This window comes from Ptychodera flava, chromosome 8 (assembly GCF_041260155.1).
Source record: "Ptychodera flava strain L36383 chromosome 8, AS_Pfla_20210202, whole genome shotgun sequence".
NCBI lineage: Eukaryota > Metazoa > Hemichordata > Enteropneusta > Ptychoderidae > Ptychodera > Ptychodera flava.
This window is the reverse complement of record NC_091935.1, coordinates 32,570,766-32,593,899: the sequence shown is the minus strand read 5'-3', so window position 1 is coordinate 32,593,899 and position 23,134 is coordinate 32,570,766. Positions and strand designations below refer to the sequence as shown.

At 38.8% G+C, this 23,134-nt stretch overlaps 1 protein-coding gene and 1 long non-coding RNA gene across 2 annotated transcripts in view; both read left to right on the top strand.

Annotated features, from left to right (window-relative positions):
* Positions 1 to 23,134, top strand: part of LOC139138075 (interleukin-12 receptor subunit beta-2-like) — a 277,102-nt gene that overhangs the window by 208,072 nt on the left and 45,896 nt on the right. The window lies entirely within an intron of this gene.
* On the top strand, positions 661 to 14,213 carry LOC139139107 (uncharacterized). The gene is made up of 3 exons (XR_011553726.1): positions 661 to 1,636; positions 10,615 to 10,706; positions 11,955 to 14,213. It is a non-coding gene; the product is annotated as an uncharacterized lncRNA (long non-coding RNA).

The following is a 23,134-nucleotide window of genomic DNA, read 5'->3' as shown; positions in this document are numbered from 1 at the left end:
TTAAAACACTGAACGATAATTTATTTTAATATACGAGGGCAAAATAAAGCTCTATAGACAGACTTGCCACTTTTCCTTGTATGTAAATGGTGACATTCATATCTACTGAGCCACGGTTGTGTTTTCTCCAATGCTAAAATTTGTCTAGCCAACGAGCTTGAATAAGTTGCTCTGCAATACTACGATTAAGCTAAATTTGACTTGCTATCCTTATGGTTATACCTGCCAAATATCTGCCATTATCACTAAATGATAACAGCAATAGAAAGATAGATAGACAGACAGACAGACAGATAGACTGATAGATAGATAGATAGACAGGCACTCTTTCCTCCCTCCCTACCTCCCTCCCTCGCTACCAACATAGATGCATACATACATACATACATACACATACATACATACATACATACATACATACATACATACATACATACATACATACATACATACATACATACATACATGCATGCATGCATGCATGCATGCATGCATGCATGCATGCATGCATGCATGCATGCATGCATGCATGCATGCATGCATGCATGCATGCATGCATACATACATACATACATACATAACATACATACTACATACATACATACATACATACATACATACATACATACATACATACATACATACATACATACATTGTGACGTAGTGTCATGTGATTATTATTCATGAGCTGTCATTACTATTCATGAGGGCATGTATATCTCTCTTGGCCCACGTGTACTCAAGTCAGTCTCCAGCTTACCATCACTCTATGTACGTAGCTTAGAGCTTAGTGTAATAAAGTAGCATCTTAGATTATATTGTACTCGCTATTTCCAGTCGTCTTTACATCCCTTCATCATTGGAATACTAGCCTTGCTGGCCCCGACACGCTACCACATAACCGACAATACCAACGTTACCTCGGTTATATCACATTGGAGCCAGCGGTTGGGATTCTAACTCACATTCTCAAGACGGACTTGGAGGAAACCTGGTTGTAGAAAGCTTAACCCGTGAGTACTTTAAAGACACTATAAGCCGTGTGTAAGGCACACTCGGAATTTTGACAAATAACTCTGTGCTACTAAAAGCTGAGAGACTCGGAACGAACGACTTCTATGTGTGTTGTAACCTGACTTGGCTACAAGCAGCAAGTTAAATATCTGCCGGAACTTTGGAAAGTTATCTGCAGTGGGAGACTGTTGTCATGTATGCATTAGCGCGGTAATGCATAGCAGAATCTCCAATACCTGAGATAGCCCAGCAGAACTGAATTTGCTGATCAACTTAAATACTGGTGCAGACGTCGCCGTGTGGACGCAGCTGATAAACCAGAGACGAGAAGTTGGATTTTGTGAGCAGTGTCAACCTTGAAGAGAACTCAACCATAAGCCAGCAGAAGCAAGTTCACAGAAGACGGGGGACAATTAAAGAAGACAAAAGAACTTTTGTGTGAAGTGAACTTAATTGAACCTTGCCGTGGACACTGTCAATGAAGCAACCGGACTTGCTTTTTTATGACTTTGAAATTTCTCGAAAATTTCTGTGTGCAGAGAATTTTCACAATATTTTGTTTCAGTGTTTAATTAATCTTTCAGTATACGCGGGAAGACACACCCATTGACACAAAAGACTGTAAGTACTAAGATAAACACTTATGAAACAAAGTCTTAACGATCTAAAGATAGGTTGTTTTTCTGGGGTGAACGCTCCTTAACTAAGTACCTGTGCAAATCGTATTCAAGAAATTTGCATTTCTGTGAGTATCTTTTCATTAGCAGTGAAAAACAAAGATAAGAAGCCGTGGGAAACACTATCATTCAGTTGCATTCAATTAAGAAATTTACACTGACTGGGTGGGGTCAACACACTCTGTGGTTGATACCATTACATTCTAGGGGTGACCAGGTAAGTGCATATCTCTTACTACAGCCGTGTGCTAGTGAATGAATGAGTATGTCCGATACGGAGGGTGAAGTATACTTTCCCAGTATGACAGAAAGCCAAGACCCTAAAGTTAAAAAAAGAGCCTGTCGATGATTATGGCGCAACAAGTGGTTTAAGTGGAAAAGAATTAGCTGAAAACCTGTTGCATCAAAAAGAAATTCTTCAGCTCAAATTGAATCTGTATAAACAAGAGCAGGCAAATCACACGCAGCATTTAGAGAGAGAACGCATGCGTCTGGATGCAGAAAAACAAAGATATGAGCTGGAAAAAGCAAAACGAGAAATTGAACTAAAAGCAGAAAGGAAACAGCGCGAACATGATTTGAAAATGAAAGAATTAGAGATAAAAGCGAAAACAAATTCGCATGATACGGATCCTGAGTTCAATGATTGGACTGCTAAGCTCCCTCAGTTCAAGGAAGGTGACAATGTGGACACACATTTGCGTACATTCGAGAGGCCAGCTCGAACGTACAGTTCGCCTAAGAGGATTTGGCCAAAGAAATTAGTCCTACTCTTTTAGGTAAGGCCCAGGAGGCATATTCTAGGTTGAGAGAAGACGATGCCCTAGATTATGATAAGGTCAAAGTTGCTATACTTAGGAAGTATGAGCTCACCAGAGAGTCATACAGAGTTAAATTCAGAGCTTGCAAACATACAGATGAAGAGACATTCTGTATGTGGGGTGATATTGTTGCCGATACTTTTGACCGCTGGATGGAAACAAGTGGGGTTCCGTCTTTAAGTGGTGAAGAAAAATATGAACGGGTACGTGAACTATTTATAATGGAGCAATTAGTTGAAGGCGTGCCCAAGCAAATGCAAACATATTTGAAGGAAAGAGATCCTGAAAACTATAAGGAGTTGGTAAAACTTGGTGAGACTTATAAATCTGCACATTCTGGCACTGCTAGTGATCAGACTGAGCGGAAGCGGGGTTTCAAAAGTTTTAACAATAAACATAAGCAGCAAAAGGGTGAGGGAAAGAAGTTTGATAACTCATCCCAGAGTGGTGAGAAGTCAAAGCCCTCAGCTGCATGTTATACTTGTGGGAAAACTGGTCATTTGGCAAGAAATTGTCCCGAACAAAAGTCTGATAAAAATGCAGGTTCAGCAAAGACAAAGGTCATTGGCCATGTCAAAAGTCAGGATGACAAAGGCTATGATATTTGGGCTGAATTTGGTAATGACTATCTACTTGGGAGAAATACTTACTTTGGGTGTTTAGACGGTAAACCAGTGAGTATACAGAGGGACACGGGTTGTTGTCAAACTTTGATAAAGCCAGAGGTCGTACAACAATCTAACTATTTGCCTGGAGAGACTTGCAATATTAGTTTTGCAGACGAAACAGTGCACGAGGCGCCTGTTGTCAAAGCCCACATCGAAAGTGAAATTTTCACTGGACCTTTACGTATGGGGGTATGGAAAGGTATACCTAAGGACGTTCTGTTAGGTGAGGACGCGCTTGCCTTGCAGGATCGCCGTGCGTTAGTGGTCACAAGACGTCAAAAGAAAGCGCAGGACGAGTGTGAGGCTATAGTTAAGCAAAATGAATTGGCGTCTGGCGTAAGAGCAATACCTGTTGAGGAATTACAGACTCTCAGTGAAGCAGAAGAAAGTGATGATGACTTCGATGAGGAAGTAGAATCATCTGATGGAAGTAACAATGCTTCAAAACACATTGACGATGTCAATGAAATCCAAGAGGTAATTGGGTCACGTGACGAACTCGATGATTCACTGGGTATCTCTAGATTGTTTGATGAGGACAATTTAAACGATTGGAAAGCGGATGATGTAAACAGTGAGAGTGAGTGTAATGATACCTCCCATGATGCATCAGCCCTTGACGAGCCGTTTGATGAGACTTCATCAGATCTGAGTGACATCAGTGATGACGAGGAAAGTGATGACGTCACTTCAAAAGTGTCCAAGAATATTTCCACTGGATTAAAATGTCAGCAGGAATATGCTGAAATATTAAGATTAGATCGGGATAAGTTAAGAGAACTTCAATCGGCCGATCTTACTCTTGCAAAGGTGCGAGAGCATGCAGATGCAAATCAATCGTCGGAAAATCAAACTGGATTTTTCTGGCAAGAGAAATTATTGTATCGTAAGTGGATTTCTTCACATAAGGTGCATGAAGTTAGACAAATTGTAGTACCGGCGGAATGTCGCAATGCATTGCTAAGAGTGTCACATGACATACCTCTGTCAGGACACCTTGGCATTGAAAAGACTAAACAAAGGCTGCTACAATACTATTATTGGCCCGGTATTTTTAAGGATGTTGCAGAATACTGCAGGACTTGTAGTCCATGTCAAAAATCTGCAAGACGGAGAGCGTCTGAGAAAGAGCGCCTCTTATTTCGATGTCTATTATAAATATACCGTTTGAGTTAATTGCAATGGATATTGTGGGTCCCTTGAAAAGAACTCGATGCGGAAATAAGTTTATTTTAGTCATCGTGGATTATGCAACTCGGTATCCAGGGGCTTTGGCTATGCCAGACCAGGAAGCGTTGATCGAAGTTTTTAGTCGGATGGGACTACCTGGTGAAATTTTGACAGATCAGGGTACAAACTTCATGTCACGCCTTATGACTGATATGTGTGCAAAGTTGAAGATCTCAAAAATTCGAACGTCCCCATATCGAGCACAATGCAATGGATTAACGGAAAGTTTTAACGGAACGTTTTAACGGAACGTTTTAACAGAACGCTCAAGGCCATGTTACAACGTTTCGTAGCGGAAGACCCAAAGGAGTGGGACCGATATTTGCCGTACCTTCTTTTTGAGTATAGAGAAGTACCACAAGCGAGTACCGGTTTCTCATCTTTCAAGCTAATGTATGGTCCAAGTATAAGAGGACCACTTGCTGTGATCAAGGATCAGTGGACTGAGAAAAGTTCACAGGAGGAAAACTTAGCGCTATGCGTAATAACGATGCGAGAAAGGCTTGCCGACATGAGAAAAATTGTCACAAAGAACATGGAAAAAGCATACATACATACATACATACATACATACATACATACTACATGCAAATATGCATACATACATACATACATACATACATACATACATACATACATACATACATACATACATACATACATACATACATACATACATACATACATACATACATACATACATACATACATACATACATACATACATACATACATACATACATACATACATACATACATACATACATACATACATACATACATACATACATACATACATACATACATACATACATACATGCAAATATACATACATAAATGTTACATACATACATACATACTCAACAGGTCATCCAAAATCAACCTTCAAGGGCCTGATCAAAGGCGAAACATTAAGGTACATGAGGACATGTAACAATGAAGAGGACTTCAACAACAAAGTCAAAACATTTAATGAAAAGCTACTACTGAGAGAATATCCACAACAAGAAATATCAAACATCAATGCGGAAACAAATTACGCAACACGTCAGAACACATTTAAATCACAAACAAACGCACAACAACAACAACACAAATAAATTGATATTTTCTACCAATTATAGTCCCCACATCAAAACAAAAATCATCAAACAAGCACTCCTGAAGAACTGGGAAGAAATAGAAAAAGACCAAACACTAAATCATTTATTCACCATGAAATCGATCATCGCTTACAAAAGAAATCCAAACATTGGCGACACACTCATAAATGCACAAGTATACAATCTTGGAGAAACGACCGAACAGAATGAAACACAACAAACTGACCCGAACATAAGTATTCTAGCCTCCCTGCTGGACCAACAAAACACTGACAATAATGACAAACACGAACAGTGAAACCACAGGGTCCGGCGAGCAATATTCGTCTAGAAATTATGAATATGATCAATAAATGTCTTGTATTAAACTTTTTTTTCATTACACAAGCCGTACCTGTGTCTAGTGTGTGCCTATTACTTTACCCTAGCTATCTGTGGATAGTATTTCAAAGAAAACAGTCTATATCTGTTAATTGCCCTCCCTAATCCCCTTCATTAATTTGTTCTGCCGATCGCCAACGTGGGGGCTTATCGCCCTGACCAAATACCTCGTTAGCAGCTCATAAGGTAGTAGACGGAAAGGGCTGAAACTCTCAGGGTCCGTGGCAAGAGGATGGGAGTAAAGTACCTAGACACTTAATTTATGCATGTATGCATAGATAAACAGGAATAAACAACGTATACTATTAGGTATGCATGTATGCGCGAACGCCATTACGTAATCTTCTAAGTAGTTCAGCAGCGACGGTGTCCGCTTTGAATTTTCTTGTAAAGTAATGGATACGGACATATTGGAGTCAGGAAGACATATAGTGTCCCGTGATGTCTAATAAAATTGAGGCCAAATGAAGTACTTTCCTTGTCATTGTGAGAGAAAATCAACTGATTATGAAGCATACAGGTGTGATATGTTACTCCAAGATTATGAACTGGCCCTGGTCGTTTGGAGTTTCTCGGGCGGACGCTATAGCATGGCTTTCCTAACGCTACTCCACGATCTACGTGACATGTACGTGTTGCTCCTATCTCTCGACCACCTCACAACTAACGCGACAGTCTGCTGAATTCAAGTCCTGTAATTCTACTACTCTGTTTTGATATCTAAATGCCATAGATGCGTCAGACTTAGGCAAGTGTAGCTCCTTTCTCTACGTCGGTCATTGTACAGACCATGGAGGTCCCTCTTTCTTTCTACCTCCGTGTATTCAGACCACGGTCTCGCCGGCAGGACCGTGTACAGACCACGTACAGACCAATGACGATCTTATGACGGAGATGTCGCGCAAACGGTAACGGAAATTTAATTGAATTAAAACGAAATTAAGGCTGCTATTCTGTTTTGTAATGCCTTCCTTTGCCTTTGTACAATAAACCATGGTCGTAAAAATATAGCATTCAGTATAAACTACTAATTCCCCGATAGAATTTCGTAACATTTCAAAAACACTTCCCGAAGTAAACAGCAACATCCATCATTCCACGAGTCATCGCTGGGTTTACTACTTGACTTTTGAGCCGGATCAATGGGGAAAGTCATAGTGGATCAAAATATTCTCGTTTTTTTATTCAAAGGTTCATCACTTATATAAATCAAACATTTCTTTGCGTAATACTTGATTCGAAACCGATCTCCGTTACATTTATCCAAAGGAGTGAACATAATAAACAACGCAAAGATCCAGGAATGTCAATGAATCTGTAACACAAGCAATTAAACCAGCGAAATTGCAAAGAAAAGCAAAAAACAACAGGCAAAAAATAAACGAACCTAGAGAGTCACTACAAAGACAAGCATAGTCGGCTTTTTGGATACAATCTCTCCCCCCCTCTCTCTCCCTCTCTCTCTCTCGTGGTGTATCACGTGCACCTGTCGGATATACTTTAAAATAGGAAAGTTATTGAATGTGGCAACTAACCACGAAATTGTGGTTATTCCATCGCCACAAAGAACGCTGCTGATCATTTATTTTACGATGATGTCACAGCAAAATCTCAGACAAATCAATGTATTTTCACCAAAATATGTCTCCAGCTACAATAATTTTACTTGGGTCACATCAGACAGTTGACATGTTAGAAAGGTGGGGGACTTGCAAAGATTCAAAAGAAAAAGTTTTGTGTTTCATAACATCGACAACGAAAAGAAGGCATGTCAAATGCGTAACTTGTAGATCCGAGTTGCTTTCATTGACATGAGAATTTTCCTAGTGATAGTATTGGTTTTCTATTCGTGTTCATTCTCACACCCGTTGTCTTTCCTTCACGATAAATCTCTACAAAGCAATTTACTTGTTGCCAACTGGAGCCTGCGGCTAGAAAATTCAACGCGATCCTTTCTGTTGTGCGGATCAGACACGAGTAGGCGCGGCATCACTGTCTAGCCATTGGCAGTGGAACTGGTCGTCCACTACGCTGTCTTTGGACAAATCATAAACAGACAGACGAATTCATTTCGATCCGAGAAACATTCGTGTTTTTCAGAAATGTTCACTAGATTTAATCATGATTTAATCAACCCGACTTTGCACACATGGGGCAAACACTGCAATTACTTCACACGGTGTTTTTAGTGTTTGTGGCTTATTAGAGTTTTAGTTGCGTCTACCAATGAAAGCCTGGGAAATTTGAACGAACTTAACATCCCAACTTTGATGCCGGAGTATTTTAATGCATTAAAACACAGTGGGGAGACTTACTGATAGTATATCAATCGACCTTGACACTAAGCGAAGCTTTTGTGGAAGTATGCAAATTTTGTTTACAACTTGTCCATTTGCTCGCTCCCGTAAACAAGATATGAGCCAGCATAGTGTCAAAGGTCGCAACTTCCGTCTTCCGGCGTTACTCCCATCCTCATGCCATCGACTGGTAGAACCACTCGATCGTTGTACTCCGTCTTCGACCATTGGAATCCTGAAAATAACTAGTCAGCGTTCTTGCTTGCTTAAGTACAAAGCTGATGCCGACTTTTTTCGAAAATTTACGTCACCTAACCCTTCGAAAATGGAGATTTTTTGAAATCGGACCCTGAGAGTTTCAGCCCTTTCCGTCTACTACCTTATGAGCTGCTAACGAGGTATTTGGTCAGGGCGATAAGCCCCCGCGTTGGCGATCGGCAGAACAAATTAATGAAGGGGATTAGGGAGGGCAATTAACAGATATAGACTGTTTTCTTTGAAATACTATCCACAGATAGCTAGGGTAAAGTAATAGGCACACACTAGACACAGGTAAGGCTTGTATAATGAAAAAAAAGTTTAATACAAGACATTTATTGATCATATTCATAATTTCTAGACGAATATTGCTCGCCGGACCCTGTGGTGAAACATAAATCAAAGGAGAGCAATCTCCAAAAAGCGACTGAGGAAGAGACCACACACCGTTTTCGAAACGTAGCGCCAAAGAATCACATTGTCATTCGACATCCAGATTACGGCTACGTCTCGCCATGGCTATATCTACACCAATAGCCAAACACACAAAATCAAACATAAACACAGATAACGAAAAGATAGTGTAGGCGATGTGTGCAGCCGCTTTCCCTTTATTACAAAACTAATGGTATATGTATGTGTTATTACAAGTGGATCATAAAGTAAGCTCACAGACAGTTTTAATCATTATGAAAGCCAAGATTTACGTCATAATAAAACAGCATATCTGTCAGATTATAAAGAATCTTGAGCTGGTTATCTTTTAATATCAGTATTTTCATCCTATTAACCAAGCACATTTTAACTTTCAAATTAACATTGTAAGTAAGTTCTGTTGAATAAGTTGAGACTGTACGTACTCAGAGAAAGCACACTGAAGAGACAAATGTTTGTAACTTAAGAAGTTCAAGGTCATCAAAGCATTATAAGGAATCATGTTACACTTTCATTGCACTGTTTACACAGATTGCATAATTGCTATAAATAGCACAAGGAATCTTACAGCCAAGCTTTACCATAAAAACCCTATCACTTTGACCACTCTTTTAATTGACCACTCTATTTTTTCCCTCAAAAAGTAATCTTATTTTATCCTTACCAAGTCAACCATAAATGGAAATTAGAACTTTCTCTATCTCTATTTATTTGACCACCCTATCATGACAAACTATTATGAGAAAATTTCTTTTAGATAACATAAATGGTGGTTCAGAATATATCAAAGTTGGGATTCAGGAAAGTTGCGTTTACATGTTTTAATCCTCCAAGATGGTAAGCATTTCACTATGAACTGTCAAAAAAAGTTGAACTTTCTGATAATTCCACACTAAAATTATTTTGGCTTTGGAGATTTCCTAATTCATTCAATTATTTAAAATCATATTAATTATTTTTTTCTGGGTGAATTGATAGGGTTTATACAGTACAAGAATTACATCGATGTAAGTCAAATTTGACCAAAAATGACAAAAAAATTCCTTAAAAATACACATTTGCATATTTCATCACAATTTGAACAAATCTAAGTTGGGTTATCCCTAGGGACCTGTATACCAAATAACAAAGCTGTCTGACCAGCGATTATGAAGAAGAAGATTTTTTACCAAAAACACCTTTTTTGGCATTAATTTGCCTATTTTCAACAGTATAAAAAAATTAAAAAAAAGTTTCTCAAAATCATATTTTCATCTACACAACAAATATCAAATCAGTAAGTACTGTGGTTCTCAAGATATTTGAGTGGACGGACGCCTCACAAACGGACATACATACATACATACATACATACATACATACATACATACATACATACATACATACATACATACATACATACATACATACTACATACATACATACATACATACATACATACATACATACATACAGACTGACGACGGACGCCGGATGGATACCCATCCCAATAGCTTCTATAGACTATAGTCTATAGTAGCTAAATATTCCATAAATAATTGCAGAACTTTGTCATTTCTCATACCATACATGTACTTGTATACTGTAATTATTAATTTTATAGACAACAATCCAACTCCACTTTCTGTAATGTAATAAGGTGTAAACTATTTCATTTGAACGTTCAGAGAGGGACTGTGATTTAGATCACTCTTCCAATATATGACTCCTGTAAAATTTTCTTTTCCAGGATTTCTACTCAGAGATGATGCATCAGAGACTTACTGTATTACGTGTTAAAGAAGGCCACCAGTGCACCAGCCCTTCAGTAATCCTTAAAACGTAAGTGTGATCTTTTGTGAAAGATAAAATTTGCAAAAAGTCATCTTTCTTGCCAGTAATTAGGCTACATGTATGTTCACAAACACTTATGAAGGGGATGGGGGGGGGGGTCAGTGTTCTGCCAAACTTTTGCATCAGTCGGGTCTGAGGGCCAATGGAAGCTCAAAAAGCGGTCACTGTTGAAAAAAGGGGGTCATTCTCAGACAATTATACACTTTATTACGTGCCATACCCGTGTTGTTGTTGTTTGGAAGTTCAAACTCACACTCAAAACTTCTGCAAGTACTGTGGTTTTATGGTGCTACACAGTCGACATGGCGAGCAAATGTACTTGTTCCGAAATTCATGTTGGCTTAGGTCATGGTATTCTGTTTATTATTATGCTTCATGCATACTTTGCAAGACATTGAGTTCTTTTTTACATTGTAGTGGAGCCAGCTGAAATCGTGTAACCATTTTTCATGAAAATGTTGAACATGCCTCAATGAAGGCTGAGTTTCCGATGAAAGCTGCTCAATGTTTTGAGACTGCACTGTTTCTCACTGATATGTTTCCAATGTGGATGGCTGTGATTTGGTAAGCATTTGATATTTGACATGGTACAGTGAAATTGGTGTTGAAATGCGATAAAAAAATCATCAGGTTTGGTTTCCAACAAATATTATATATATTCCAAAATGTTTTCAATGTTTAAGAGTACCAAGGTTGTAAAAAATTTACACACTTCCTACCATCTGGTCATTGTATATCTCATGCAAAGATGGTCAATACACAGGGGCGGACTATTTTATCACCTGGGAGGGGGTCCTGGCAGATTTTGAAAAAATTCAAAAAAAAGGTCAATAAAAACAATCAGCAACAATCAGAGAATGTTTGACAAAAAGAAAAGGTGGGAGAGTGGGAAAAAAATTATGTACAATGGATCGGATAAAAATGTACCTCATCAATCTTCCAGACATCCCATCCCCACCCCCATATCAAATGGTCCATCCCTGATGTCTTTTTGCACGCAATTAACCCAGTGTATATCAGTTTTAAGATGTCAAGTTAGCTAGAGTGTGCAAAGGCTTAAGTAATATTCATGGCATCAGGTTTCTTCAGTCTCACCAAAGCAACAGATTTGTTTTGTGTTATTTTTTATAGCTCAAAATATTTTTACATCATTAAACAAGTGACAATCATCTGAACTTGTGTAAAATAATACCTGGAATTTGGACAGTAACGCAAATCCTCATATTAACTTGACAGGAACTGGAATTTTAGCAGCAGTAATTGTTGGAAGACACTGTATCTACATGAACAGGAATCTTGAGAGGCTTCACATTGTCTGCGACATTTTACGTGCAGTGATGGACATTGAATCTGATGAATGAAGACGATCTTGAGGTATCTGAGTTATCTGAGGTGTATAGCGAAGGGTGATTTTACTGATTGCTGTCCATAATTTTACTGTTCATTCATCTGTCCACTGAATTTGGTATAACAGTGTTTAAGCTGTTTTGAATAATTTTCTTGTTTCTTTCTGTATGTCAGTGTTAAATGTGGAAATGAGCTTTATAGATCAAACAGTTTCAAGGTCACATTAGGATAGTCCTTGAGAGATTTAGGGTCACATCTTGATGGTTCCTGAAAGTTTCAAGGACTCATCTGGGTGTTCCATCTCAGTATTTGGTGTACAGGTAGATGCAGGGGTTGAGATGTGAATTTGTTCAAATGAACACATCAGTGTCAAAAATGTGCAAATGAGGTAAGAAAAAGTGAAATCCTGCAAATGTGCAGGAGGAGTGATGGCATGCCAGTAAGAAAAAGGCCAACTCCACTGATCTTGAGTCATTGCCTGTCATTGTTTATGAACTTTTACATATTAACAGACCTGCTGAAACCATAGACAGTAGAGGGGGGAGACCGTCTATACTCAAACTAAGAGGGGCTTGTTTCTGCTATGCATGTTGCTTAAGTTGACCTCCAGTACCTAAAGTTTCAGACTTTAATTACTTTTGTCATTCTTGTTTTTCTGGTTTAAATATTTCTTGTTGTTTTTCTGGTTGTACTGTGCAGAAATCATTGTCATAACATCAACGTAGAATTTTCCTCCACTGAACAGATAGAAACAACATTTATTGTTGATCATTGGTAACCCATACTGGTATATACCAATTCTGATCAAATTTGAGCGACACCCTATAATTGCGGTATTTTTCTTTAATTGTTAAGGAGAATGTCTTTAATTTTACATACATTCACTTAAAAGTAATCAGTGATTGAACTGTTAAAGCTGTTCAATTATTAATCTTGAGTGAAATTTTAATTTAGGTTATTTTCAACTATGTTGATGGATATAGCTTCTTATCTCACATGGCTTTATTAGGAGGCAGTTTAAAATCACATTTTGATTTCTTCGCTATCAAGTTTCAGAGTTAGATTCAAGCTTCTTTGTAAAGGCTTAAGAAGCCTAAATGTAGGCATGAATGCATATTTGTCAGTATGTGTCTAATGGCAAGGACACATGAGTTTAGGTTTATTCTAGACTGATGATTTCATTGCAGTGGACATGCAGAGGAATGTAAATACTTGAATAAACAGCATTAACAAAAGGTTATGAGTTGAAGTATTGATGATGTTCTTATATTGTAATGAAATGTGACTCAGTATTTGTGAAATATGTTTTTACAATCGTTTACGTCAAAATTTGATCTTTTTACACAGTTTAAGAGTGCCATATGAAATGTAATGGAACTCAGTTTGGTACCCTTATGTGATGTTATTTTTCAGATGACATTATAATTTATGGAAACTTTATTATTTCCTTATATTTTTTTCAAACTGATTTCCTTGAAAGGCCCTAAGCAGGTATTCTTTTTATGTTTCAACACAGGGGCTCATAAGTGCCTATTTAAGTCAATATTACAGCGTTTTTCTTTCTTTTTCAATGTTACAAATAAAGCTGAAGAGCACAACATTTGTGTAGCTGTCTTTTGTGTAGCTTGTATTGGCATGTATAGTGCGCCCTCAATGGGGAATGTGATCATATGTAAATACGACCTTTAGTTCCGTGACCTCTAGCCAATTCCTCTGGCCATGCCTTCTGTACACGTGTACAGACGTCGCTGTGTTTACTGTACTATATTTCCCAAGGGAGGCAGATCCGGCCATATCCGCAGTATCAGTGTTATGGTGAATCTCCGAAAACATGAAATCTTGGTAATTTTTTTTGACGGACACGGCCATTGTTTTGGCACACCGATCTGACATTGTCATTAAAGTCTAAAAATGAACCTTCGTGAATGTAGAATGTGAAGAAAATTGGACGCTGTCAGCACCATGTCCGAAGCGACCCATGTGCGCCGTAAAGTACATGTGTGGGCAACTTGATTATACTTTATAATGAGGACGTAATCTGGTGAGTGACGGCTCGTTCAAGAGTGGTGGGGCGTGCCTTATGCAAGAAATAAACAGGAAATTAACATATTTACAAACACGATGTGTTGCACATGGCCCGTACGCGACACAGCCGGCAGATCACCTAAAGTTTGTTATGCCTATTTTGTTCCCATTTTATCGTTGGGAGGTTAAAAAGCCAGTCGAGATTCGGATGCGCTATTTTGCGGGTTGCGGGCTGCGGGTTGCGGGCATGAAAAAATGTGTGTTTTTTGATATCATTTTCGCCCTTCTCACACTTCAGATTAGTTCAACCGCCGATAAAAGCACAATTTTCAAAATCGTTTTCAACGCCGTTTCAAATAATTTTATTGTGGTGAACACGATTATAGTCCTAGGAAACTTTTCATGGTCACGCTGGATCAAATGCTTGAAGGGGGCATACCGGCATGGAGCGACTATCATACTGCAGGTGCAAGTCATACGTTCATGATATTAGGAGATAAATCATTGAGAGCTGCAGAACACAAACTCATCCAAAAATATTCCTATTAGATCGATTCCTGAAAATAAGGCAACGCACCGGCGTGTTTTTCCCACTGAAATTCTCGCGTAAAATGTTAGCAGAATGTCGTTCTCTGAGGTCGCGACCTCGCTTGAACCGAAACGGCAAAGTAAACTAAGTCCTTTGTTGTACGTCTTTTTCTTTTTAAAGATTTCATGAAAAATACACGGCATTTACAATACACATCACTTCTACGCTTTTTTAAGTCAAATCTTTCCTTATGCATTGCATTTAACTAGGCATTGTTTAATTTTCTGTATGAGTTGCCCTGGAACCGAATTGTGAATGGATGCATTACAGAGAATTTACTATGGCCTGATACTAGAAATGTAACAATTTTCATTCCGCGATAAGTGGCGACATTTCCAAGGCGCGATTTTTTTTGTCAGTCTGGTATTACGTATATTTCTCACTCACATCCATGGCAAGAAAGAAAAGTGATTCAGATCCCTAATTATTTGTAATGGCCAGGCAGCTCGGAATAAATAAATTGGTCCTCGGAATCGCCGCTTTTAGTTTAGCAGATTTTGATTTTTTCAGAAACATGACGTATTTTCACCCATTTGGTTTGGTCTGTTATAGCATCTTTAGTCCAAAAAAATCAAGTTTACAGCATTGATGTTTTCAACAGCCTTCAAATATACAGTATTACGTTAAAATACACCATATAGTTGTGTTTCATTAATTTTAACCATCTTGACCTGATGGTGAAATATGGACTTCGCAGGAAAAGGGATACTGTACATAGACCTGATCATCATTATTGATAATAGACACATTCTAAAGGTTTTATTTCTTATATACTAAATGCCATATTACATATAATAGAAATCTAGCCATAATTCTAAAAACCCGCAGCCCGCAACCCGCACTTTAGCAGATACCGTCGAGATTGCGTTATCACCTAACACCATACCGATTGGGGACAGAGCAGAGTAGATCGAAACGGAAACGGGGTAAAGGCAGTGACTTATTTTAAAGCTGAATAAAATGCTGTCTCTGGTTGTGTAAGTCTGTCAATCGAAATATATATTTTGTTCCCAGTTGATTAATCATGGGGGATGGCAGTCTTGATCTCCCCTTTATGGTTCGATATTTACTGACTCGTTCCTTCTCATTTTTGTCAATCGATGAAAGCATTTTCGTCTTCCTTATTCAATCTTACTTTGACCGATGTTATATCCTGACCTGCAGTGTCATTAGTTTTGACCAACGTGCAAAGACGTTGCCCATGCGCCCGGTTGACGAGATATTTTGCAAAACGGTGAAGAAATATTATTTATTTGTTAGCCATGTTCACAATAATGACACTGCACTGGCTCAAAAAGAAAGAGAAGGACAAGAAAATATATAACACTGAACTATTTGAACTCATACGGCCATACTTTATGCATGGGGGCCCGGGAGACATCGATGTCAGTCTTTCCGGACTGTTTACATGTAACTTAGGGATATCAAAGGAGATGAATCAGTTGGTTGAATAAAACAAAAGTTTTCGGACATATTTCATGTCAATGTTGTCAATGTCGGACTTTTGATTCATTTCGATTGAGAAACCAGAATCACCTACAGAGATATCTGTATTAAACACGGACGCATAATTCGGAATAGTTTGTTGTGCTACTGACGGTCTCAGTCGTGGTGTCTCTCCCATAAAATTTCGAAGCTATAGGCCTACACTTGTCGTTTCGATTCACAGGTAGCAGTACACCTATGACCAGATATTGTATGTTCTTAAAACTAGTCTAAGCAATTTTACGACACTACACTCTTTGCCACCGTGTCCCCGTGAAAGTCCTTGAACCTATGGACGTGCCCATTGTTTTACTGCGCCCATTCTGGTGTAAACCCCTGCTCGTTCCCAGCAGAGTACTTTTTTAAAGTTCTGTACATCAGTGTACACTGTGTGTATAAGCCCTAAACCTAGTTTAATTCAATTATCGAAAGGTATTAGTAAAGAATAAAGGGTCGTTACAGTTGCTAAAATTGCGAGAAAAACGGCACGTTTTTCCAGTACTTTTACAGTTCTGTGCTTTCCATCCCCGTCACTCAAATAGAATAGTCCTATTCACAAGCGCTATTGTTTTAAATCACGTCCAGGATGTGCTGTTGATTTTCATTCTTTCGTACAATTTCATTCGTTTGAAGCAATTTCATTTGACTGCTCTGTGGGACTCTTCTGGATATGTGTTTTGGATAAAAAGAACTCTACAGTGATAGACATAAACTTCGACGGTGATAGGTATACAATATCGGTTCGATGTGCGAAGATATACAGATTACAAATTATTTTAGAAGTTCTCAAAACCAGTAAAAATAACGTAGACGTACATCGCATGCTTTCTTACACCGAACGAGCCGTCGGTTTCCATAGCTATTATGTGAAATCCGGCCTCCCCGATGTCCCTGTCCCGATTCGGAGAACAACTTTCAAGCTGCGAGTTGAGGTTCAGATGTCCGATTTTTTCATATTCAAAAGACTTATTGATTCACAGAGAACGCCCGTCTTGTTTTTAGCACATGAGGGCAATTGAAAATTCAAAGCCAAATAGCCAGTGGGAAAAAATTCGACCGGACGACTCGCTCTCACCAGCGATCGCAATGAAAATAAAATCGAAGTCTCTGAAGTCGGTATTATTGCTCCGCCATGTTTACTGTTGGTTGTAAATTCACAGATTTTCTTCACGGTAAAATTCATATAATTGCCATACCGCGAAGTTCCCTGTGCAATATGTCTTATGTCAATATGTCTATTTGGCAGAAAAAGCGTCACGGACATTCGATCGATGGTGATGAACTTTCTCCAGGCCGCGACATATCACCAGTTACGAACTTTACCGGTTTTCGATACGAAATATGCACGTATCAGCATTGTTCACGTTGTGTTTTGAGTCTGATATCGAATATAACAGGAAAAAACTAACGATTTGAGTGACGATAGAGACCATGCCCGATACGGAAAATTGACATCAACTACTTGCAATGAGCAGTGACCTGAAACTTTAGACTTATATATAAATGTCGACAGTATAAAATATCGAAATGCCGGAGAGAGAGAGGGAGAGAGAGGTCTACGCTGTCGCGATCTGAATATACTGTTTCGGATATGACTTCGGTGTAGACGATACACAGACATCGAAAATGTACACCTACTTTCCAGAAATTCGACTAATCTTATAATAAGAGTAGAATAAATATAAAAGTGGTGGTTGAAGTAAATCTTCAGATATTGGTTTTCCAAAGTTAGACAATACTTACAGAAATATGGTCGCCCTAGTCTTCTCTTTAAAAATATTATCTTCAACCCACGTTTCTTATGATCGGTGATGTCATTTTTTATTATTTTTACAAACTTTCAATGCATCAAACGCCATTAGACTATCTCATCTGCCTGTCAGGGAGTTACAATATATTTCCAAGGGCTGGCACACGATGTCAACTTACGCGTCGTCCGTCGGGCGGCCGGTGGCAGTGTCACAGATCGCTCCGTCTGTAATCGCGGCCACTTTTATTTTGATGTGACACCCAGGTGCGTTTGAGGTTTTTTGTTACCTAATTTGTCGACCTCACAAAATTTCACAGTCCATGCTTTGAAGCATGCAGTCTCAACATGGCAAACATGTCTCGCGTAAATTTCATCCTCGTCGTTCCAATTGATTCGACCACTAAAAATTATTTCGGCAGTTTTAATTTCCTAATAAATCGACGATTTTGAAATCGTAATTATTTTTTTCTGGTCGAATTGATCGATTGAGACTCATTCTGTACGCCTGCTAACTTTCTTGAAGATAAGAACACGTATTTTCGACCATTTTCCCGTGAGCCGTCGACGGCTTCTACAATGTTTGCTCGATCGCGCGTACAACGCACTGAATACTTTACCGGACTTTCTTTACTCTGCATTTTTGCCAAAAACAACAGTCGCCAGAGCCGTAACATGTTGCTCCATGCTTGAGGTCGCCGGTAGCCCTGGTGCTTTTTGACGCTCATTAATGCAGACTCGCCCACATAAATATATGAATATTTATGATGCATTTTAAGTAACCAGGTACTTAGCGGCGCTGATGGTCTTGGCTTGGCGAAGAGCTGCTTCCCTTGGGAAATTAGTACAGTAAGCATAGCGAGGGCAGGGCAGGAAGTAGGCATGGCTAGAGCCGGGCCTAGAGGTCACGGAACTAAAGGTCACATTTACGAGGACTCACTATACATGACACACTCACCTCAGTTGCAAAACATGGCCTGCAACTGACATACCAACCTCAGTTGCAAGACATGTCCTGCAACTGACACACCCATCTCAGTTGCAAGACATGTCCTGCAACTGACACACCCACCTCAGTTGCAAGACATGTCCTGCAACTGACACACCCACCTCAGTTGCAAGACATGTCCTGCAACTGACACACCCACCTCAGTTGCAAGACATGTCCTGCAACTGACACACCCACCTCAGTTGCAAGACATGTCCTGCAACTGACACACCCATCTCAGTTGCAAGACATGTCCTGCAACTGACACACCCACCTCAGTTGCAAGACATGTCCTGCAACTGACACACCCACCTCAGTTGCAAGACATGTCCTGCAACTGACACACCCATCTCAGTTGCAAGACATGTCCTGCAACTGACACACCCATCTCAGTTGCAAGACATGTCCTGCAACTGACACACCCATCTCAGTTGCAAGACATGTCCTGCAACTGACACACCCATCTCAGTTGCAAGACATGTCCTGCAACTGACACACCCATCTCAGTTGCAAGACATGTCCTGCAACTGACATCCATCTCAGTTGCAAGACATGTCCTGCAACTGACACACCCATCTCAGTTGCAAGACATGTCCTGCAACTGACACACCCACCTCAGTTGCAAGACATGTCTTGATACTGAGGTGGGTGTGTCAGTTGTGAGACATGTCCTGCAACTGACACACCCACCTCAGTTGCAAGACATGTCCTGCAACTGACACACCCATCTCAGTTGCAAGACATGTCCTGCAACTGACACACCCACCTCAGTTGCAAGACATGTCCTGCAACTGACACACCCACCTCAGTTGCAAGACATGTCCTGCAACTGACACACCCACCTCAGTTGCAAGACATGTCTTGATACTGAGGTGGGTGTGTCAGTTGCAAGACATGTCCTGCAACTGACACACCCACCTCAGTTGCAAGACATGTCCTGCAACTGACACACCCACCTCAGTTGCAAGACATGTCCTGCAACTGACACACCCACCTCAGTTGCAAGACATGTCCTGCAACTGACACACCCACCTCAGTTGCAAGACATGTCCTACAACTAACACCTCACACCCCCTTCATCAGTACAGTTGCAGTTATTTTAGTCCCAGTTAGAATGTTGGTTTTTTTCAAACTTTTTCTAAGCACAAGCCAAATTTTTATATATTTTTTTTAATTTGCTTCATTTTTTTGGAAATATATGAAATTAACATTTCTGAACTTATGCCCGAATTATTTCCCCATAAATTGTGAATTCTGACGGAAGCTGATAGAAATGGTGCACGAATCTAAGGAATTAACTATAAAAAATTAAAAAGAATACTGTTTTGAAAATATAAATATTTATCAAGGAAAAAGAAGAAGAAAGGCTACTTTCGGAAATTGGAAAATACTTTTCAGGCTGTTAAGAATAGTTTTTTCTACACAAAATTTAGCTTATTGGACAATTTCACAATCGTCATGAAAGCTAAACAAATGTTTATCTGCTTAACATTTTCCAATTTTTTACTTCCCATTTGCCATACACATGGCAACTGGGAGGTTATATGGCATCAAAATATCGGTATGTAATATGTCTGACTGTATGTCTGTACAGTGTATGTCTTTCTGTCTATCTGTCTGTCCAGATCAAAAACTTCCAAACCTCTGCTCATGTAAGCTGATTTTTGAGTAGTCATGCCATGTAAGATGTAGATGTGCCATTGTTTAAATGAACCTGTCAGTATTCATTGAAATGATGGCAATATTCTCATATTTGTATTTTTGTGGCAACCCGTACGAAAGATCAAAACTTGCTACATATTAGTACATATATGTTACAAATTTGATACACACTTTAATTGAACATGTGAAATATGCACCAAGTTTGTACTAGTTTGGTACACACTATGGGATTTTTACCATGGTAGTTGTGACATTTGTACCAAGCTTGTAGATATATGTGAAATACAAATCAAGTTTGGTACGAACTTCAGATTTTTTTAGCTGTCCCACGTGGCACTGTTTTGTCACAGAATTGAAACAATGATCAAACTACGTACCCTGTGTTCATTGTACAAAATGACAAATTAATTCTTTTTTATTCAAAATTTTTTTAAATACTCTCGGTTGTTAAACACATATGAATTAGGTTACGCGTGGAATGCACAAATTTATAAAAACCATTGAGGTAGCTACCTCCATATCAAACCATTGCAACATCATGAATGAAAAACATCAAACAAAGTCAACTAAGCTGCCATTTTTCAAACAATTTCCTTGGACATATTTTAAATGATAAGGATCCAAAAATGGTACTCGAATTCCATTTAAAGACTTTTTTGTTCCGTTCACTAGTCGTAACCACTGAAAGTACCTGTCATGTGTCCGCCAAAACACATTCACACTGTCATACCAGTACGCTCAGAGCAGGGAAAAGTCATTGCCACGGCTATCAATGATTACTTGCATTATTACACATGTCCAAAGACCATGGATCCCAGCTGACACCAAATGTCTTCAAATGATTGATTTCAAGTGCATAAAAGTTGGTAAAAAAGTAATATACTCTCCCATTTCTCGAGAAACTGACGTTTCAGATAAATGAGAGCATCGAGGTCACAGGTCACACGCCTATTATGTATTTGAACTTCGACCTTACAAGATCACATGTCGTGAAGAGAGACACTTGATTGGCTAATTTGGCCAACACCAGCATTTGAATTCCACTGCACCATAGCAAGTGATGGATCATGCACTGCTTCAGCAGTCAAATTTACAACGTTTTTTCTGCCGTTTTGGGGAGAAATTGTAGACTATTTCTGTCATCGGACGATTAAGGGAACAAAGAAGAGATTTGGGAGTACAATTGTTGTTTGATGAAGGACACATTGCCTCCGTTCGACACCGAGAGTTTATGTAAGTTAAACACATTCAGTGGATCATGGATGTCCTTTATACACTCAAATGACCTTGGACAATTCCGCGGGATTTCAGTTAAGTTTCAAGCTAGAGTTTGCTGCTTTGACACTTTCCATGCCACAGAGGACCATTTCAAACCAACCACTTTTCATTGAGAACATCATGATGACAAGAAGTGAGACTGTCCCTATCGATCATTGCATTGGTTCTTATGATAGAAACTCCACTGCATGCTGTACATTGGACAAATCGGACATGACAGAGTTATTTTCGTCACAGTTGTCAGTATCTTACGGTTGAAGCAATATTTTGGACTCAGCGGAACTAATCTATCATCCAAGTGACGTGGAATGTGGTTGTGTTTAGTTGTTTGCTTTTTGAAGTTGGACTGAACACTAAGTGTCTGTTCAAATATCGCTGTTAAGTCAAGGTCATCCCATGAAGTTTTTATTTTTTTTGTAGCTCTGGACAATGTTTTTCGATGATTTTGCGTTTTGATTTGAACATGTAATAATACAACATTAAGTTAAAACTCTTATGTTTTCCATGTACATTCCATCGGAAAGGTATTTTGAAATGTTTAAAGTGAATTTTATTCGTCAACAAAAGTATATATGTCACAAAAATTACAAAATTTTTGAATAAGTTTTTCATAGTTAACTATCTATGAGACTTTAATATTTTTTCACCACTCAGTTTCTATTTGGTACACATTTAAAAAAATTGTGGTCTGCATGATCTTCTTTAAAGAGACAGAATTTACCATTTTTCAATCTAAATTCCATTGTCAGGGAATGTTTTGAATTAGAGTGTACTGTACATATATGCCAAAAAGAATATATTTTACAGCTCATTTTATGTATAAAGTACAAAGATTGTATGTTTATTATAGTAGAGATACTGTTTTATTCTGCAGTAATATATTGTGTTTTTTAGTTAACAAAATTTATTGTGTGAGAAGTTTTTTTCTTTTTACAGTGTAGTATAGTTGAATGTGTCGTAGGGTGAGTGCGTGTTGGATGTAGTAATATCCTCTCAACTTTTTCATAGATGTTCAACCTAACATCTGGATACATGACTCTAAGGTGAATTTTAGAATCTGCTGCTCACAAGGTAAACATATCTAAAGAGTGTACATTTATAAGCCAGTTTAGAAATTATCATTTGTATACAATACAATGGGGAGTAGCAGCACGATGATGTCATGTACCACATGTTATGTGAGCATTACTTTGAAAAAGACGCTGTCAGGAATTACAATCATCTAAATCCCCTGAAATGTAGCCAGGGCAACAGTATATGTCTGCTGTTGCTAAGGCAACAGATACCATGCCCAC